This window comes from Schistocerca americana, chromosome 9 (genome assembly GCF_021461395.2).
Source record: "Schistocerca americana isolate TAMUIC-IGC-003095 chromosome 9, iqSchAmer2.1, whole genome shotgun sequence".
NCBI lineage: Eukaryota > Metazoa > Arthropoda > Insecta > Orthoptera > Acrididae > Schistocerca > Schistocerca americana.
Window position 1 is genome coordinate 232015604 of NC_060127.1, and position 21126 is coordinate 232036729.

The following is a 21126-nucleotide window of genomic DNA, read 5'->3' on the forward strand; positions in this document are numbered from 1 at the left end:
CCTGTGACACTAGTTATAGATTCTGCTGCCTCACTTCAGGTTTACTGTATCCCTCTGACCTTCTTATTGACGATGAAACACAGAAATTGCATCGGAGTTAAATACAAAAGGCAAAATGCCGACGCAAGTACAAGAAAACTGACTCTTCTTACAGTCTATGTTTTGAACCATTCGTGTGACACTAGTTATAGATTCCAATGCCTCACTTAAGTTTTACTGTATCCCTCTGACCTTCTTATTGACGATGAAACACAGAAATTGCTTCGGAATTATATACAAAGTGCACAATGCCGGCTTAAGTACAAGATAACTGACTCTTCTTACTGTCTGTGTTTTGAACCATTCCTGTGACACTTGTTATAGATTCCGATGCTTCACTTCAGGTTTACAGTATCCCTCTGACCTTCATATTGACGATGAAACACATATATTGCATCGAAATTAAATACAAATGGCACAATGCCGACTTAAGTACAAGAAAACTGACTCTTCTTACTGTCTATGATTTGAACCATTCCTGTGACACTAGTTATAGATTCCGATGCTTCACTTCAGGTTTACTGTATCCCACTGACCTTCTTATTGACGATGAAACACAGAAATTGCATCGGAATTAAATGCAAAAGGCACAATGCCGACTTAAGTACAAGAAAAGTGACTCTTCTTACAGTCTATGTTTTGAACCATTCGTGTGACAGTAGTTATAGATTCCGATGCTTCACTTCAGGTTTACTGTATCCCTCTGACCTTCTTATTGACGATGAAACACAGATATTGCATCTGACTTATATACAAAATGCACAATGCCGACTTAAGTACACGAAAACTGACTCTTCTTACTGTCTATGTTTTGAACCATTCCTGTGACACTAGTTATAGATTCCGATGCTTCACTTCTGGTTTACTGTATCCCTCTTACCTTCTTATTGACGATAAAACACAGAGATTGCATCGGAATTAAATACAAAAGGCACAATGCCGACTTAAGTACAAGAAAACTGACTCTTCTTACTGTCTATGTTTGAACCATTCCTTTGACACTAGGTATAAATTCCGATGCTTCACTTCAGGTTTAGTGTATCCCTCTGACCTTCTTATTGACAATGAAATACAGAAATTGCATCGGAATTAAATACAAATGGCACAATGCCGACTTAAGTACAACAAAACTGATTCTTTTTACTGTCTATGTTTGAACCATTCATGTGACACTAGTTATAGATTCCGATGCTTTACTCCAGGTTTACTGTATCCCTCTGACCTTCTTATTGACGATGAAACACAGAAATTGCTTCGGAATTAAATACAAAAGGCACAATGCCGACTTAAGTACAAGAAAACTGACTCTTCTTACTGTCTATGTTTTGAACCATTCCTGTGACACTAGATATAGAATCCGATGCTTCACTTTAGGTTTACTGTATCCCTCTGACCATCTTATTGACGATTAAACACAGAAAATGCTTCGGAATTAAATACAAAAAGCGCAATGCAGACTTAAGTACAAGAAAACTGACTCTTCTTAGTGTCTAAGTTTACAACCATTCCTGTGACACTAGTTATAGATTCCGATGCTTCACTTCAGGTTTACTGTACCCCTCTGACCATCTTATTGACGATGAAACACAGAAATTGCATCGGAATTAAATACAAAAGGCACAATGCCGACTTAAGTACAAAAAAACTGACTCTATTTACTGTCTATGTTTGAACCATTCCTATGCCACTAGTTATAGATTCCGATGCTTCACTTCAGGTTTACTGTATCCCTCTGACCTTCTTATTGACGATGAAACACAGAAATTGCATCGGAATTAAATACAAAAGGCACAATGCCGACTTAGGTACAAGAAAACTGACGCTTCTTACTGTCTATGTTTTGAACCATTCCTGTGACACTAGTTATAGATTCTGCTGCCTCACTTAAGTTTTACTGTATCCCTCTGACCTTCTTATTGACGATGCAACACAGAAATTGCATCGGAGTTAAATACAAAAGGCAAAATGCCGACTTAAGTACAAGAAAACTGACTCTTCTTACTGTCTATGTTTTGAACCATTTCTGTGACTCTAGTTATGGATCCCGATGCTTCACTTCAGTTTTACCGTATCCCTCTGACCTTCTTATTGACGATGAAACACAGATATTGCATCGGAATTAAATACAAAAGGCACAATGCCGACTTAAGTACAAGAAAACTGACTCTTCTTACTGTCTACGTTTTGAACCATTCCGGTGACACTAGTTATAGATTCCGATGCTTCACTTCAGGTTCACTGTATCCCTCTGACCTTCTTATTGACGAAGAAACACTGAATTTGCATCGAAATTAAATACAAAGGGCACAATGTCGACTTAAGTACAAGAAAACAGACTCTTCTTACTGTCTATGATTTGAACCATTCCTGTGGCACTAGTTATAGATTCCGATGCTTCACTTCAGGTTCACTGTATCCCTCTGACCTCCTTATTGACGATGAACTCAGAAATTGCATCGGCATTATTTACAAAAGGCACAATGCCGACTTAAGTACAAGAAAACTGACTCTTCTTACTGTCTATGTTTTGACCATTCATGTGACACTAGTTATAGATTCCGATGCTTTACTCCAGGTTTACTGCAGCCCTCTGACCTTCTTATTGACGACGAAACACAGAAATTGCTTCGGAATTAAATACGAAAGGCACAATGCCTACTTAAGTACAAGAAAACTGACTCTTCTTACTGTCTATGTTTCGATCCATTCCTGTGACACTAGTTATAGATTCCGATGCTTCACTTCAGGTTTACTGTATCCCTCTGACCTTCTCATTGAAGATGAAACACAGATATTGCATCGGAATTAAATACAAGAGGCACAATGCCAACTTAAGTACAAGAAAACTGACTCTTCTTACTGACTATGTTTTGAACCATTCCTGTGACACTAGTTATAGATTCCGATGCTTCACTTCAGGTTTACTGTATCCCTCTGACCTTCTTATTGACAATGAAACACAGAAATTGCATCGGAATTAAATACAAAAGGCACAATGCCGACTTAAGTACAAGAAAACTGACTCTTCTTACTGTCTATAATTGAACCATTCCTGTGACACTAGTTATAGATTCCGATGCTTCACTTCAGGTTTACTGTATCCCACTGACCTTCTTGTTGACGACGAAACACAGAAATTGCATCGGAGTTAAATACAAAAGGCACAATGCCGACTTAAGTACAAGAAATCTGTCTCTTCTTACTGTCTATGTTTTGAACCATTCCTGTGACACTAGTTATAGATTCCGATGCTTCACTTCATTTTTACTGTATCCCTCTGACCTTCTTATTGAAGATGAAACACAGAAATTGCATCGGAATTAAATACAAAAGGCACAATGCCGACTTAAGTACAAGAAAACTGACTCTTCTTGCTGTCTATGTTTGAACCATTCCTGTGACACTAGTTATAGATCCGGTGCTTCCTTCAGGTTTACTGTATCCCTCTGACCTTCTTATTGACGAAGAAACACAGAAATTGCATCGGAATTAAATACAAAAGGCACAATGCCGACTTAGGTACAAGAAAACTGACTCTTCTTACTGTCTATGTTTTAAACCATTCCTGTGACACTAGTTATAGATTCTGCTGCCTCACTTCAGGATTACTGTATCCCTCTGACCGTCTTATTGACGATGAAACACAGAAATTGCATCGGAGTTAAATACAAAAGCAAAATGCAGACTTAAGTACAAGAAAACTGACTCTTCTTACAGTCTATGATTTGAACCATTCGTGTGACACTATTTATAGATTCCGATGCTTCACTTCAGTTTTACCGTATCCCTCTGACCTTCTTATTGACGATGAAACACAGATATTGCATCGGAATTAAATACAAAAGGCACAATGCCGACTAAAATACAAGAAAACTGACTCTTCTTACTGTCTACGTTTTGAACCATTCCTGTGACACTAGTTATAGATTCCGATGCTTCACTTCAGGTTCACTGTATCCCTCTGACCTTCTTATTGACGATGAGACACTGAATTTGCATCGAAATTAAATACAAAAGGCACAATGTCGACTTAAGTACGAGAAAACTGACTCTTCTTTCTATCTATGATTATAACCATTCCTGTGGCACTAGTTATAGATTCCGATGCTTCACTTCAGGTTTACTGTATCCCTCTGACCTCCTTATTGACGATGAACACAGAAATTGCATCTAAATTAACTACAAAAGGCACAATGCCGACTTAAGTACAATAAAACTGACTATTCTTACTGTCTATGTTTTGAACCATTCATTTGACACTAGTTATAGATTCCGATACTTTACTCCAGGTTTACTGTATCCCTCTGACCTTCTTATTGGCGATGAGACGCGGAAATTGCTTCGGAATTAAATACAAAAATCACAAAGCCGACTTAAGTACAAGAAAACTGACTCTTCTTACTGTCTATGTTTTGATCCATTCCTGCGACACAAGTTATAGATTCCGAAGCTACACTTCAGGTATACTGTATCCCTCTGACCTTCTTATTGACGATGAAACATAGATATTGCATCGGAATGAAATAGAAAAGGAACAATGCCGACTTAAGTACAAGAAAACTGACTCTTCTTACTGTCTATGTTTTGATCCATTCCTGTGACACTAGTTATAGATTCCGATGCTTCACTTCAGGTATACTGTATCACTCTTACTTTCTTATTGACGATGAAACATAGATATTGCATCGGAATTAAATAGAAAAGGAACAATGCCTACTTAAGTACAAGAAAACTGACTCTTCTTACTGTCTATGATTGAACCATTCCTGTGACGCTAGTTATAGATTCCGATGCTTCACTTCAGGTTTACTGTATCGCTCTGACCTTCTTATTGACGATGAAACACAGAAATTGCATCGGAATTAAATACAAAAGGCACAAAGCCGACTTAAGTACAAGAAAACTGACTCTTCTTACTGTCTAAGTTTTGAACCATTCCTGTGACAATACTTACACATTCCGATGCTTCACTTCAGGTTTACTGTATCCCACTGACCTTCTTATTGACGATGAAACACAGAAATTGCATCGGAGTAAATTACAAAAGGCACAATGCCGACTTAAGTACAAGAAATCTGTCTCTTCTTACTGTCTATGTTTTGAACCACTCCTGTGACACTAGTTATGGATTCCGATGCTTCACTTCATTTTTACTGTATCCCTCTAACCTTCTTATTGACGATAAAAACACAGAAATTGCATCGGAATTAAATACAAAAGTCACAATGCCGGCTTAAGTACAAGAAAACTGACTCTTCTTACTGTCTATGATTATAACCATTCCTGTGGCACTAGTTATAGATTCCTATGCTTCACTTCAGGTTTACTGTATCCCTCTGACTTTCTTATTGACGATGAAACTCAGAAATTGCATCGGAATTAAATGCAAAATGCACAATGCCGACTTAAGTACAAGAAAACTGACTCTTCGTACTGTCTATGTTTTGAACCATTCCTATGACACTAGTTATAGATTCCGATGCTTCACTTCAGGTTTACTGTATCCCTCTGACCTTATTGACGATGAAACACAGAAATTGCATCGGAGTTAAATACAAAAGGCACAATGCCCACTTAAGTACAAGAAAACTGACTCTTCTTACTCTCTATGTTTTGAAGCATTCCTGTGACACTAGGTATAGATTCCGATGCTTCACTTCAGGTTTACTGTATTCCTCTGACCTTCTTATTGACGATGAAACACAGAAATTGCATCGGAATTAAATACAAAAGGCCCAATGCCGACTTAAGTACAAGAAAACTGACTCTTCTTACTCTCTATGTCTTGAAGCATTCCTGTGACACTAGTTATAGATTCCGATGCTTCACTTCAGGTTCACTGTATTCCTCTGACCTTCTTATTGACGATGAAACACAGAAATTGCATCGGAATTAAATACAAAAGGCCCAATGCCGACTTAAGTACAAGAAAACTGACTCTTCTTACTGTCTATGTTTTGATCGATTCCTTGTAACACTAGTTACAGATTCCGATGCTTCACTTCAGGTTTACTGTATCCCTCTGACCTTCTTATTGACGATGAAACACAGAAATTGCATCGGAATTAAATAGAAAAGGAAAAATGCCGACTTAAGTGCAAGAAAACTGACTCTTCTTACTGTCTATGTTTTGAACCATTCCTGTGACACTAGTTATAGATTCCTATGCTTTACTTCAGGTTTACTGTATCCCTCTGACCTTCTTATTGACGATAAAACACAGAAATCGCATCGGAATTAAATACAAAAAGCACAATGCCGACTTAAGTACAAGAAAACTGACTCATCTTACTGTCTATGTTTTGAACCATTCCTATAAATCTAGTTATAGATTCCGATGCTTCACTTCAGGTTTACTGTATCCCTCTGACCTTCTTATTGACGATGAAACACAGAAATTGCATCGGAATTAAATACAAATAGCACAATGCCGACTTAAGTACAAGAAAACTGACTCTTCTTACTGTCTATGTTTTGAACCATTCCTATGACACTAGTTATAGATTCCGATGCTTCACTTCAGGTTTACTGTATCCCTCTGACCTTCTTATTGACGATGAAACACAGAAATTGCATCGGAATTAAATACAAATAGCACAATGCCGACTTAAGTACATGAAAACTGACTCTTCTTACTGTCTATGTTTGAACCATTCCTGTGACACTAGTTATAGATTACGATGCTTCACTTCAGGTTTACTGTATTCCTCTCACCTTCTTATTGACGATGAAACACAGAAATTGCATCGGAATTAAATACAAAAGGCACAATGCCGACTTAGGTACAAGAAAACTGACTCTTCTTACTGTATATGTTTTGAACCATTCCTGTGGCACTAGTTATAGATTCCGATGCTTCACTTCCGGTTTACTGTATCCCTCTGACCTTCTTATTGACGATGAAACACAGAAATTACATCGGAATTCAATACAAAAGGCACAATGCCGACTTAAGTACAAGAAAACTGACTCTTCTTAGTGTCTATGTTTTGAAACATTCCTGTGACACTAGTTATAGATTCCGATGCTTCACTTCAGGTTTACAGTATCCCTCTGACCTTCTTATTGACGATGAAACACAGAAATTGCATGGGAATTGAATAGAAAAGTCACAATGCCGACTTAAGTACAAGAAAACTGACTCTTCTTACTGTCTATGCTTTGAACCATTCCTGTGACATTAGTTATAGATTCCGATGCTTCACTTCAGGTTTACTGTATCCCTCTGACCTTCTTATTGACGATGAAACACAGAAATTGCATCGGAATTAAATACAAAAGGCACAATGCGGACTTAAGTACAAGAAAACTGACTCTTCATACTGTCTATGTTTTGAACCATTCCTGCGAGACTAGTTTTCCGATGCTTCACTTCAGGTTTACTGTATCCCTCTGACCTTCTTATTGACGATGAAACACAGAAATTGCATCGGACTTAAATAGAAAAGGCACAATGCCGACTTAAGTACTAGAAAACTGACTGTTCTTACTGTCTATGTTTTGAACCATCCCTGTGACACTAGTTATAGATTTCGATGCTTCACTTCAGGTTTACTGTATCCCTCTGACCTTCTTATTGACGATGAAACACAGAAATTGCATCGGAATTAAATACAAAAGGCACAATGCCGACTTAAGTCCAAGAAAACTGACTCTTCTTACTATGTTTTGAACCATTCCTGTGGCACTAGTTATAGATTCCGATGCTTCACTTCAGCTTTACTGTATCCCTCTGACCTTCTTATTGACGATGAAACACAGAAATTGCATCGGAATTAAATACAAAAGGCACAATGCCGACATAAGTACAAGAAAACTGACTCTTCTTACTGTCTATGTTTTGAAACATTCCTGTGGCACTAGTTATAGATTCAGATGCTTCACTTCAGGTTTACTGTATCCCTCTGACCTTCGTATTGACAATGAAACACAGAATATGCATCGGAATTAAATAGAAAAGGCACAATGCCGACTTAAGTACAAGTTAACTGACTCTTCTTACTGTCTATGTTTTGAACCATTCATGTGACACTAGTTATAGATTCCGATGCTTCACTTCAGGTTTACTGTATCCCTCTGACCTTCTTATTGACGATGAAAGACAGAAATTGCAACGGAATTATATACAAAAGGCACAATGCCGACTTAAGTACAAGAAAACAGTCTCTTCTTACTGTCTATGTTTTGAACCATTCCATTGACACTAGTTATAGATTCCCATGCTTCATTTCTGGTTTACTGCATCCCTCTGACCTTCTTATTGACGATGAATCACAGAAATTGCATCGGAATAAAATACAAAACGCACAATGCCGACTTAAGTACAAGAAAACTGACTCTTCTTACTGTCTAAGTTTTGAACCATTCCTGTGACATTAGTTATAGATTCCGATGCTTCACTTCAGCTTTACTGTATCCCTCTAACCTTCTTATTGACGATGAAACACAGATATTGCATCCGAATTAAATACAAAAGGCACAATGCCGACTTAAGTACAAGAAAACTGACTCTTCTTACTGTCTATGTTTTGAACCATTCCTGTGACACTAGTTATAGATTCCGATGCTTCACTTCAGGTTTACTGTATCCCTCTGACCTTCTTATTGACGATGAAACACAGAAATTGCATCGGAATTAAATACAAAAGGCACAATGCCGACTTAAGTACAAGTTAACTGACTCTTCTTACTGTCTATGTATTGAACCATTCATGTGACACTAGTTATAGATTCCGATGCTTCACTTCAGCTTTACTGTATCCCTCTGACCTTCTTATTGACGATGAAACACAGAAATTGCATCGGAAATAAATACAAAATGCACAATGCCGACTTAAGTACAAGATAACTGACTCTTCTTACTGTCTGTGTTCGGAACCATTCCTGTGACACTAGTTATAGATTCCGATGCTTCACTTCAGGTTTACTGTATCCCTCTGACCTTCTTATTGCTGATGAAACAAAGAAATTGCATCGGAATTAAATACAAAAGGCACAATGCCGACTTAAGTACAAGTTAACTGACACTACTTACTGTCTATGTTTTGAACCATTCATGTGACACTAGTTATAGATTCCGATGCTTCACTTCAGGTTTACTGCATCCCTCTGACATTCTTATTGACGATGAAACACAGATATTGCATCGGAATTAAATACAAATTGCACAATGACGACTTAAGTCCAAGAAAACTGACTCTTCTTACTGTATATGTTTTGAACCATTCCTGTGACACTAGTTATAGATACCGATGGTTCACTTCAGGTTTACTGTATTCTTCTGACCTTCTTATTGACGATGAAACACAGAAATTGCATCGGAATTAAATACAAAAGGCCCAATGCCGACTTAAGTACAAGAAAACTGACTCTTCTTACTGTCTATGTTTTGATCCTTTCCTGTGACACTAGTAATAGATTCCGATGCTTCACTTCAGGTTTACTGTATCCCTCTGACCTTCTTATTGAGGATAAAAAACAGAAATTGCATCGGAATTAAATAGAAAAGGAACAACGCAGACTTAAGTACAAGAAAACTGACTCTTCTTACTGTCTATGTTTTGAACCATTCCTGTGACACTAGTTATAGATTCCAATGCTTCATTTCACGTTTACTGTATCCCTCTGACCGTCTCATTGAAGATGAAACACAGATATTGCATCGGAATTAAATACAAATGGCACAATGCGGACTTAAGTACAAGAAAACTGACTCTTCATACTGTCTATGTTTTGAACCATTCCTGCGAGACTAGTTTTCCCATGCTTCACTTCAGGTTTACTGTATCCCTCTGACCTTCTTATTGACGATGAAAGACAGAAATTGCAACGGAATTATATACAAAAGGCACAATGCCGACTTAAGTACAAGAAAACAGTCTCTTCTTACTGTCTATGTTTTGAACCATTCCATTGACACTAGTTATAGATTCCCATGCTTCATTTCTGGTTTACTGCATCCCTCTGACCTTCTTATTGACGATGAATCACAGAAATTGCATCGGAATAAAATACAAAACGCACAATGCCGACTTAAGTACAAGAAAACTGACTCTTCTTACTGTCTAAGTTTTGAACCATTCCTGTGACATTAGTTATAGATTCCGATGCTTCACTTCAGCTTTACTGTATCCCTCTAACCTTCTTATTGACGATGAAACACAGAAATTGCATCGGAATTAAACACCAAAGGCACAATGCCGACTTAAGTACAAGAAAACTGACTCTTCTTACTGTCTTCCTGTGACACTAGTTATAGATACCGATGCTTCACTTCAGGTTTACTGTATCCCTCTGACCTTCTTATTGACGATGAAACACAGAAATTGCATCAGAATTAAATACAAAAGGTGCAATGCCGACTTAAGTACAAGAAGACTGACTCTTCTTACTGTCTATGCTTTGAACCATTCCTGTGACACTAGATATAGATTCCGATCCTCCACTTCAGGTTTACTGTATCCCTCTGACCTTCTCATTGACGATGAAACACAGATATTGCATCGGAATTAAATACAAATGGCACAATGACGACTTAAGTACAAGAAAACTGACTCTTCTTACTGTCTATGTGTGAACCATTCCTGTGACACTAGTTATAGATTCCGATGCTTCACTTCAGGTTTACTGTATTCCTCTGACCTTCTTATTGACGATGAAACACAGAAATTGCATCGGAATTAAATACAATAGGCACAATGCCGACTTAAGTACAAGAAAACTGACTCTTTTTACAGTCTATGTTTTGATCCATTCCTGTGACACTAGTTATAGATTCCGATGCTTCCATTCAGGTCTACTGTATCCCTCTGACCTTCTTATTGACGATGAAACATAGATATTGCATCGGAATTAAACACAAAAGGCACAATGCCGACTTAAGTACAATAAAACTGACTCATCTTACTGTCTATGTTTTGAACCATTCCTGTGACACTAGTTATAGATTCCGATGATTCACTTCAGGTTTACTGTATCCCTCTGACCTGCATATTGACGATGAAACACAGAAATTGCATCGGAATTAAATACAAAAGCCACAATGCCGACTTAAGTACAAGAAAACTGACTCTTCTTACTGTCTATGTTTTGAACCATTCCTGTGACACTAGATATAGATTCCGATGCTTCACTTCAGGTTTTCTATATCCCTCTGACCTTCTTATTGACGATGAAACGCAGAAATCGCATCTGAATTAAATACAAAAAGCACAATGCTGACTTAGGTACAAGAAAACTGACTCTTCTTACTGTATATGTTTTGAACCATTCCTGTGGCACTAGTTATAGATTCCGATGCTTCACTTCTGGTTTACTGTATCCCTCTGACCTTCTTATTGACGATGAAACACAGAAATTACATCGGAATTCAATACAAAAGGCACAATGCCGACTTACGTACAAGAAAACTGACTCTTCTTAGTGTCTATGTTTTGAAACATTCCTGTGACACTAGTTATAGATTCCGATGCTTCACTTCAGGTTTACTGTATCCCTCTGACCTTCTTATTGACGATGAAACACAGAAATTGCATGGGAATTGAATAGAAAAGTCACAATGCCGACTTAAGTACAAGAAAACTGACTATTCTTACTGCCTATGCTTTGAACCATTCCTGTGACATTAGTTATAGATTCCGATGCTTCACTTCAGGTTTACTGTATCCCTCTGACCTTCTTATTGACGATGAAACACAGAAATTGCATCGGAATTAAATACAAAAGGCACAATGCGGACTTAAGTACAAGAAAACTGACTCTTCATACTGTCTATGTTTTGAACCATTCCTGCGAGACTAGTTTTCCCATGCTTCACTTCAGGTTTACTGTATCCCTCTGACCTTCTTATTGACGATGAAACACAGAAATTGCATCGGACTTAAATAGAAAAGGCACAATGCCGACTTAAGTACTAGAAAACTGACTGTTCTTACTGTCTATGTTTTGAACCATCCCTGTGACACTAGTTATAGATTTCGATGCTTCACTTCAGGTTTACTGTATCCCTCTGACCTTCTTATTGACGATGAAACACAGAAATTGCATCGGAATTAAATACAAAAGGCACAATGCCGACTTAAGTCCAAGAAAACTGACTCTTCTTACTGTCTATGTTTTGAACCATTCCTTTGACACTAGTTATAGATTCCGATGCTTCACTTCAAGTTGACTGTATCCTTCTGACATTCTTATTGAAGCTGAAACACAGATATTGCATCGGAATTAAACACAAAAGGCACAATGCCGACTTAAGTACAATAAAACTGACTCATCTTACTGTCTATGTTTTGAACCATTCCTGTGACACTAGTTATAGATTCCGATGATTCACTTCAGGTTTACTGTATCCCTCTGACCTTCATATTGACGATGAAACACAGAAATTGCATCGGAATTAAATACAAAAGCCACAATGCCGACTTAAGTACAAGAAAACTGACTCTTCTTACTGTCTATGTTTTGAACCATTCCTGTGACACTAGATATAGATTCCGATGCTTCACTTCAGGTTTTCTATATCCCTCTGACCTTCTTATTGACGATGAAACGCAGAAATCGCATCTGAATTAAATACAAAAAGCACAATGCCGACTTAGGTACAAGAAAACTGACTCTTCTTACTGTATATGTTTTGAACCATTCCTGTGGCACTAGTTATAGATTCCGATGCTTCACTTCCGGTTTACTGTATCCCTCTGACCTTCTTATTGACGATGAAACACAGAAATTACATCGGAATTCAATACAAAAGGCACAATGCCGACTTACGTACAAGAAAACTGACTCTTCTTAGTGTCTATGTTTTGAAACATTCCTGTGACACTAGTTATAGATTCCGATGCTTCACTTCAGGTTTACTGTATCCCTCTGACCTTCTTATTGACGATGAAACACAGAAATTGCATGGGAATTGAATAGAAAAGTCACAATGCCGACTTAAGTACAAGAAAACTGACTCTTCTTACTGTCTATGCTTTGAACCATTCCTGTGACATTAGTTATAGATTCCGATGCTTCACTTCAGGTTTACTGTATCCCTCTGACCTTCTTATTGACGATGAAACACAGAAATTGCATCCGAATTAAATACAAAAGGCACAATGCGGACTTAAGTACAAGAAAACTGACTCTTCATACTGTCTATGTTTTGAACCATTCCTGCGAGACTAGTTTTCCCATGCTTCACTTCAGGTTTACTGTATCCCTCTGACCTTCTTATTGACGATGAAACACAGAAATTGCAACGGAATTATATACAAAAGGCACAATGCCGACCTAAGTACAAGAAAACAGACTCTTCTTACTGTCTAAGTTTTGAACCATTCCATTGACACTAATTATAGATTCCCATGCTTCATTTCTGGTTTACTGTATCCCTCTGACCTTCTTATTGACGATGAATCACAGAAATTGCATCGGAATAAAATACAAAACGCACAATGCCGACTTAAGTACAAGAAAACTGACTCTTCTTACTGTCTAAGTTTTGAACCATTCCTGTGACACTAGTTATAGATTCCGATGCTTCACTTCAGCTTTACTGTATCCCTCTGACCTTCTTATTGACGATGAAACACAGAAATTGCATCAGAATTAAATACAAAAGGCACAATGCCGACTTAAGTACAAGTTAACCGACTCTTCTTACTGTCTATGTATTGAACCATTCATGTGACACTAGTTATAGATTCCGATGCTTCACTTCAGCTTTACTGTATCCCTCTGACCTTCTTATTGACGATGAAACACAGAAATTGCATCGGAAATAAATACAAAAGGCACAATGCCGACTTAAGTACAAGATAACTGACTCTTCTTACTGTCTGTGTTCGGAACCATTCCTGTGACACTAGTTATAGATTCCGATGCTTTACTTCAGGTTTACTGTATCCCTCTGACCTTCTTATTGCTGATGAAACACAGAAATTGCATCGGAATTAAATTCAAAAGGCACAATGCCGACTTAAGTACAAGTTAACTGACACTACTTTCTGTCTATGTTTTGAACCATTCATGTGACACTAGTTATAGATTCCGATGCTTCACTTCAGGTTTACTGTATTCCTCTGACCTTCTTATTGACGATGAAACACAGAAATTGCATGGAATTAAATACAAAAGGCCCAATGCCGACTTAAGTACAAGGAAACTGAGTCTTCTTACTGTCTATGTTTTGTTCCTTTCCTGTGAAACTAGTTATAGATTCCGATGCTTCACTTCAGGTTTACTGTATCCCTCTGACCTTCTTATTGAGGATGAAAAACAGAAATTGCATCGGAATTAAATAGAAAAGGAACAACGCAGACTTAAGTACAAGAAAACTGACTCTTCTTACTGTCTATGTTTTGAACCATTCCTGTGACACTAGTTATAGATTCCAATGCTTCATTTCACGTTTACTGTATCCCTCTGACCGTCTTATTGAAGATGAAACACAGATATTGCATCGGAATTAAACACAAAAGGCACAATGCCGACTTAAGTACAAGAAAACTGACTCTTCTTACTGTCTTCCTGTGACACTAGTTATAGATACCGATGCTTCACTTGAGGTTTACTGTATCCCTCTGACCTTCTTATTGACGATGAAACACAGAAATTGCATCGGAATTAAATACAAAAGGTGCAATGCCGACTTAAGTACAAGAAGACTGACTCTTCTTACTGTCTATGCTTTGAACCATTCCTGTGACACTAGATATAGATTCCGATGCTCCACTTCAGGTTTACTGTATTCCTCTGTCCTTCTTATTGACGATGAAACACAGAAATTGCATCGGAATTAAATACAATAGGCACAATGCCGACTTAAGTACAACAAAACTGACTCTTTTTACTGTCTATGTTTTGATCCATTCCTGTGACACTAGTTATAGATTCCGATGCTTCACTACCGGTTTACTCTATCCCTCTGACCTTCTTATTGACGATGAAACACAGAAATTGCATCGGAATTAAGTACAAAGGGCACAATGCCGACTTAAGTACAAGAAAACTGACTCTTCTTAGTGTCTATGCTTTGAACCATTCCTGTGACACTAGTTACGGATTCCGATGCTTCACTTCAGGTTTACTGTATCCCTCTGACCTTCTTATTGACGATGAAACACAGAAATTGCATCGGAATTAAATACAAAAGGCACAATGCCGACTTAAGTACAAGAAAACTGACTCTTCTTACTGTCTATGTTTTGAACCATTCCTGTGACACTAGATATAGGTTCCGATGCTTCACTTCAGGTTTTCTATATCCCGCTGACCTTCTTATTGACGATGAAACGCAGAAATCGCATCTGAATTAAATACAAAAAGCACAATGCCATCTTAAGTACAAGAAAACTGACTCTTCGTACTGTCTATGTTTTGAACCATTCCTGTGACACTAGTTATGGATTCCGATGCTTCACTTCAGGTTTACTGTATCCCTCTGACCTTCTTATTGACGATGACACAGAAATTGCATCAGAATTAAATACAAAAAGCACAATGCCGACTTAAGTACGAGAAAACTGACTCTTCTTACTGTCTATGTTTGAACCATTCATGTGACACTAGTTTTAGATTCCGATGCTTCACTTTAGGTTTACTGTAGCCCTCTGACCTTCTTATTGACGATGAAACACAGAAATTGCATCGGAATTAAATAGAAAAGGCACAATGCCGACTTAAGTACAAGTTAACTGACTCTTCTTACTGTCTATGTTTTGAACCATTCATGTGACACTAGTTATAGATTCCGATGCTTCACTTCAGGTTTACTGTATCCCTCTGACCTTCTTATTGACGATGAAACACAGGAATTGCATCGGAGTTAAATACAATAGGCACAATGCCGACTTAAGTACAAGGAAACTGACTCTTCTTACTGTCTATGGTTTGAACCATTCCTGTGACACTAGTTATAGATTCCGATGCTTCACTTCATTTTTACTGTATCCCTTCGACCTTCTTATTGTCGATGAAACACAAAAATTGCGTCGGAATTGAATAGAAAAGTCACAATGCCGACTTAAGTACAAGAAAACTGACTTTTCTTACTGTCTATGCTTTGAACCATTCCTGTGACACTAGTTATAGATTCCGATGCTTCACTTCAGGTTTACTGTATCCCTCTGACCTTCTTATTGACGATGAAACACAGAAATTGCATCGGAATTAAATACAAAAGGCACAATGCCGACTTAAGGACAAGAAAACTGATTCTTCTTACTGTCTATGTTTTGAACCATTCCTGTGACACTAGTTTTCCGATGCTTCACTTCAGGTTTACTGTATCCCTCTGACCATCTTATTGACGATGAAACACAGATATTGCATCGGAATTAAATAGAAAAGGCACAATGCCGACTTAAGTACTAGAAAACTTACTCTTCTTACTGTCTATGTTTTGAACCATTCCTGTGACACTAGTTATAGATTCCGATGCTTCATCTCATGTTTACTGTATCATTCTGACCTTCTTATTGACGATGAAACACAGAAATTGCAACGGAATTATATACAATAGGCACAATGCCGACTTAAGTACAAGAAAACTGACTCTTCTTACTGTCTATGTTTTGAACCATTCCATTGCCACTAGTTATAGATTCCCATGCTTCACTTCTGGTTTACTGTATCCCTCTGACCTTCTTATTGACGATGAATCATAGAAATTGCATCGGAATAAAATACAAAACGCACAATGCCGACTTAAGTACAAGAAAACTGACTCTTCTTACAGTCTGCGTTTTGAACCATTCCTGTGACACTAGTTATAGATTCCGATGCTTCACTTCAGCTTTACTGTATCCGTCTAACCTTCTTATTGACGATGAAACACAGAAATTGCATCGGAATGAAATACAAAAGGCACAATGCCGACTTAAGTACAAGTAAACTGACTCTTCTTACTGTCTATGTTTTGAACCATTCCTGTGACACTAGTTATAGATTCCGATGCTTCACTTCAGGTTTACTGTATTCCTCTGACCTTCTTATTGACGATGAAACACAGAAATTGCATCGGAATTTAATACAAAAGGCACGATGCTTCACTTCAGCTTTACTGTATCCATCTGACCTTCTTATTGACGATGAAACACAGAAATTGCATCGGAAATAAATACAAAAGGCAAAATGCCGACTTAAGTACAAGTTAACTGACTCTTCTTACTGTCTATGTTTTGAACCATTCATGTGACACTAGTTATAGATTCCGATGCTTTACTCCAGCTTTACTGTATCCCTCTGACCTTCTTATTGACGATGAAACACAGAAATTGCATCGGAAATAAATACAAAAGGCAAAATGCCGACTTAAGTACAAGAAAACTGACTCTTCTTACTGTCTATGTTCGGAACCATTCCTGTGACACTAGTTATAGATTCCGATGCTTCACTTCAGGTTTACTGTATCCCTCTGACCTTCTTATTGCTGATGAAAAACAGGAATTGCATCGGAATTAAATACAAAATGCACAATGCCGACTTAAGTACAAGTTAACTGACACTTCTTACTGTGTATGTTTTGAACCATTCATGTGACACTAGTTATAGATTCCGATGCTTCACTTCAGGTTTACTGTATCCCTCTGACATTCTTATTGACGATGAAACGCAGATATTGCATCGGAATTAAATACAAATTGCACAATGACGACTTAAGTCCAAGAAAACTGACTCTTCTTACTGTCTATGTTTTGAACCATTCCTGTGACACTAGTTATAGATACCGATGCTTCACTTCAGGTTTACTGTATTCCTCTGACCTTCTTATTGACGATGAAACACAGAAATTGCATCGGAATTAAATACATTTGGCCCAATGCCGACTTAAGTACAAGAAAACTGACTCTTCTTACTGTCTATGTTTTGATCCTTTCCTGTGACACTAGTAATAGATTCCGATGCTTCACTTCAGGTTTACTGTATCCCTCTGACCTTCTTATTGAGGATGAAAAATAGAAATTGCATCGGAATTAAATAGAAAAGGAACAATGCAGACTTAAGTACAAGAAAACTGACTCTTCTTAATGTCTATGTTTTGAACCATTCCTGTGACACTAGTTATAGATTCCAATGCTTCATTTCACGTTTACTGTATCCCTCTGACCGTCTTATTGAAGATGAAACACTGATATTGCATCGGAATTAAACACAAAAGGCACAATGCCGACTTAAGTACAAGAAAACTGACTCATCTTACTGTCTATGTTTTGAACCATTCCGGTGACACTAGTTATAGATTCCGATGATTCACTTCAGGTTTACTGTATCCCTCTGACCTTCTTACTGACGATGAAGCACAGAAATTGCATCGGAATTAAATACAAAAGGTACAATGCCGACTTAAGTACAAGAAGACTGACTCTTCTTACTGTCTATGTTTTGAACCATTCCTGTGACACTAGTTATAGATTCCGATGCTTCACTTCAAGTTGACTGTATCCCTCTGACCTTCTTATTGAAGATGAAACACAGATATTACATCGGAATTAAACACAAAAGGCACAATGCCGACTTAAGTACAAGAAAACTGACTCATCTTACTGTCTATGTTTTGAACCATTCCTGTGACACTAGTTATAGATTCCGATGATTCACTTCAGGTTTACTGTATCCCTCTGACCTTCTTATTGGCGATGAAACACAGAAATTGCATCGGAACTAAATACAAAAGGCACAATGCCGACTTAAGTACAAGAAAACTGACTCTTCTTACTCTCTATGTTTTGAACCATTCCTGTGACACTAGATTTAGATTCCGATGCTTCACTTCAGGTTTTCTATATCCCTCTGACCTTCTTATTGCCGATGAAACGCAGTAATCGCATCTGAATTAAATACAAAAAGCACAATGCCAACTTAAGTACATGAAAACTGACTCTTCGTACTGTCTATGTTTTGAACAATTCCTGTGACACTAGTTATGGATTCCGATGCTTCACTTCAGGTTTACTGTATCCCTCTGACCTTCTTATTGACGATGAAGCACAGAAATTGCATTGGAATTAAATAGAAAAGTCGCAATACCGACTTAATTACAAGAAAACTGACTCTTCTTACTGGCTATGCTCTGAACCATTCCTGTGACATTAGTTATAGATTCCGATGCTTCACTTCAGGTTTACTGTATCCCTCTGACCTTCTTATTGACGATGAAACACAGAAATTGCATCGGAATTAAATACAAAAGGCACAATGCCGACTTAAGTACAAGCAAACTGACTCTTCTTACTGTCTATGTTTTGAACCATTCCTGTGAAACCTAGTTATAGATTCCGATGCTTCACTTTAGGTTTACTGTATCCCTCTGACCTTCTTATTGACGACGAAACACAGAAATTGCATCGGAATTAAATACAATAGGCACAATGCCGACTTAAGTACAACAAAACTGACTCTTTTTACTGTCTATGTTTTGATCCATTCCTGTGACACTAGTTATAGATTCCGATGCTTCACTACCGGTTTACTCTATCCCTCTGACTTTCTTATTGACGATGAAACACAGAAATTGCATCGGAATTAAGTACAAAGGGCACAATGCCGACTTAAGTACAAGAAAACTGACTCTTCTTAGTGTCTATGCTTTGAACCATTCCTGTGACACTAGTTACGGATTCCGATGCTTCACTTCAGGTTTACTGTATCCCTCTGACCTTCTTATTGACGATGAAACAAAGAAATTGCATCGGAATTAAATACAAAAGGCACAATGCCGACTTAAGTACAAGAAAACTGACTCTTCTTACTGTCTATGTTTTGAACCATTCCTGTGACACTAGATATAGATTCCGATGCTTCACTTCAGGTTTTCTATATCCCGCTGACCTTCTTATTGACGATGAAACGCAGAAATCGCATCTGAATTAAATACAAAAAGCACAATGCCATCTTAAGTACAAGAAAACTGACTCTTCGTACTGTCTATGTTTTGAACCATTCCTGTGACACTAGTTATGGATTCCGATGCTTCACTTCAGGTTTACTGTATCCCTCTGACCTTCTTATTGACGATGACACAGAAATTGCATCAGAATTAAATACAAAAAGCACAATGCCGACTTAAGTACGAGAAAACTGACTCTTCTTACTGTCTATGTTTTAACCATTCATGTGACACTAGTTTTAGATTCCGATGCTTCACTTTAGGTTTACTGTAGCCCTCTGACCTTCTTATTGACGATGAAACACAGAAATTGCATCGGAATTAAATAGAAAAGGCACAATGCCGACTTAATTACAAGTTAACTGACTCTTCTTACTGTCTATGTTTTGAACCATTCATGTGACTTTAGTTATAGATTCCGATGCTTCACTTCAGGTTTACTGTATCCCTCTGACCTTCTTATTGACGATGAAACACAGGAATTGCATCGGAGTTAAATACAATAGGCACAATGCCGACTTAAGTACAAGGAAACTGACTCTTCTTACTGTCTATGGTTTGAACCATTCCTGTGACACTAGTTATAGATTCCGATGCTTCACTTCATTTTTACTGTATCCCTTCGACCTTCTTATTGTCGATGAAACACAGAAATTGCGTCGGAATTGAATAGAAAAGTCACAATGCCGACTTAAGTACAAGAAAACTGACTCTTCTTACTGTCTATGCTTTGAACCATTCCTGTGACACTAGTTATAGATTCCGATGCTTCACTTCAGGTTTACTGTATCCCTCTGACCTTCTTATTGACGATGAAACACAGAAATTGCATCGGAATTAAATACAAAAGGCACAATGCCGACTTAAGGACAAGAAAACTGATTCTTCTTACTGTCTATGTTTTGAACCATTCCTGTGACACTAGTTTTCCGATGCTTCACTTCAGGTTTACTGTATCCCTCTGACCATCTTATTGACGATGAAACACAGATATTGCATCGGAATTAAATAGAAAAGGCACAATGCCGACTTAAGTACTAGAAAACTTACTCTTCTTACTGTCTATGTTTTGAACCATTCCTGTGACACTAGTTATAGATTCCGATGCTTCATCTCATGTTTACTGTATCATTCTGACCTTCTTATTGACGATGAAACACAGAAATTGCAACGGAATTATATACAATAGGCACAATGCCGACTTAAGTACAAGA